The sequence below is a fragment of the Sapajus apella genome, unplaced genomic scaffold, assembly GCF_009761245.1.
Source record: "Sapajus apella isolate SASKATOON/1434 unplaced genomic scaffold, GSC_monkey_1.0 scaffold7, whole genome shotgun sequence".
Taxonomy (NCBI): Eukaryota; Metazoa; Chordata; class Mammalia; order Primates; family Cebidae; genus Sapajus; species Sapajus apella.
The window spans coordinates 28,368,929-28,370,944 of record NW_022436947.1 but is presented as its reverse complement, the minus strand read 5'-3'; the positions used below and the strand labels follow the sequence as shown (position 1 = coordinate 28,370,944).

The 2,016-nt window shown below is 38.9% G+C and overlaps 1 non-coding gene across 1 annotated transcript; it reads right to left on the bottom strand.

The window, feature by feature from the left end:
- Positions 1 to 815: 815 nt before the first annotated feature.
- Positions 816 to 922, bottom strand: LOC116550523. The gene has a single exon (XR_004268473.1). It is a non-coding gene; the product is annotated as a U6 spliceosomal RNA (small nuclear RNA).
- Positions 923 to 2,016: the final 1,094 nt, after the last annotated feature.

Genomic DNA, 2,016 nt, shown 5'->3' with positions numbered 1-2,016 from the left:
AATGCTTGTGATTTCTGCACATTGATTTTGTATCCTGAGACTTTGCTGAAGTTGCTTATCAGTTTCAGGAGATTTTTGGGCTGAGACAGTGGGGTCTTCTAGATATACAATCATGTTTTCTGCAAATAGAGACAATTTGGCTTCCTTCTTTCCTATATGAATACTCTTTATTTCTCTTTCTTGCCTGATTGCTCTGGCTGAAACTTTCAATGCTATTTGAATAGGAGTGGTGAGAGAGGGCATCCTCGTCTAGGGCCAGCTTTCAAAGAGAATGCTTCCAGTTTTGGCCCATTCAGTAGGATATTGGCTGTTGGTTTGTCATAAATAGCTTTTATTATTTTAAGATATGTTCTGCCAATAACTAGTTTATTGAGGGTTTTTAGCATAAAGCGCTGTTAAATTTTGTCAAAAGACTTCTCTGCATCAATTGAGATAATCATGTGGTTTTTGTCTTTGGTTCTGTTTATGTGGTGTATTACTTTTATAGAGTTGTGTATATTGAACCAGCTTTGCATCCTCAGGATGAAGCCTACTTGATGGTGTTGGATAAGCTTTTTGACGCGTCATTGCAATTGGTTTGCCAGTATTTTATTGAAGATTTTTGCATCTATGTTCATCATGGATATTGGCCTGAAGCTTTCGTTTCTTGCTGAGCCTCTGCCAGGTTTTGGTATGAGTATGATGTTGGTCTCATAAAATGATTTGGGAAGGATTCCCTCTTTTTGTATTGTTTGGAATAGTTTCAGAAGGAATGGTACCAGCTCCTCTTTGTATGTCTGGTAGAATTCGTCTGTGAATCTGTCTGGACCTGGGCTAAAAATATGGAATACTTCACGAATTTGCATGTCATCCTTGTGTAGGGGCCATGCTAATCTTTTCTGTATCTTTACAATTTTAGTATATGTGCTGCTGAAGCGAGCACAAAATTTGTGTTCTTAAATTTTTTTTATTTTTTGAGATCAAGTTTCACTCTTGTTGACCAGGCTGGAGTGCAGTGGTGTGATCTCAGCTCACTGCAACCTCCACCTCCTGTGTTCAAGCGATTCTCCTGCCTCAGCCTCACAGGTAACTGGGATTACAGGCATTCTCTACCACACCTAATTTCGTATTTTTAGTAGAGATGGGGTTTCACCATATTAACCATGAACTCCGGGTCTTGAACTCCTGACCTCACATGATCCCCCTGCCTCGGCCTCCCAAATTGCTGGCATTACATGTGTGAGACACCATGCCCAGTCTTGAATTCTTAAGAATATGATTTAGACTTGGATCTGGTAGTAGATATCCATATTTACATTTATCATCTATAATTATTATTCCATTAGAGCAGGTGAGATATACATTTTAATGGTCATGGATAAAGAATGAGAAGTGAGATAACATCTGAATACATTTAGTGCACTGTAATTTCTTTTCTTTTTTTAAAAAAATATATATTTTACTGCATTTTAGGTTTTGGGGTACATGTGAAGAACATGCAAGATTGTTGTATAGGTACATACATGGCAATGTGGTTTGCTGCCTTCCTCCCCATCACCTATATGTATAATTTCTATCTAATTATTACCAACAATTGTTACTGTCTTAACTACCTTTGAAAGTCAGGCTAACTCTCCGATGCTAATGTAAGAAGCATGCAGTCTATGGCAGGCTGTATCAGTTAGGATCCAGACAGGAAATAAATGGCCCACTTAAACCAATGAATAGAGAAGAATTTAATAGAAGGACCATTTACAACGATGCAGGCAGGATAGGCAAGGTCAAAAAGGATGTGTAAGGAAAGAAAAAGCTAGCAACAGAAGGGAGTCATTACTTCCTAGATCTGAGGCAGCAAGAGAAGGAAGTAAACTGATATATGATGTATACATATATGAGAGACAGGACACACATACACACACACACACACACACACACACACACACACACACACACAGAGGATAGAGAGAGAGAGAGGCTAGAGCAGAGTTGATCTGGTGGGAGCTGTGGCCTTTGGTAGAAGGAAAGAGCTAAACAACA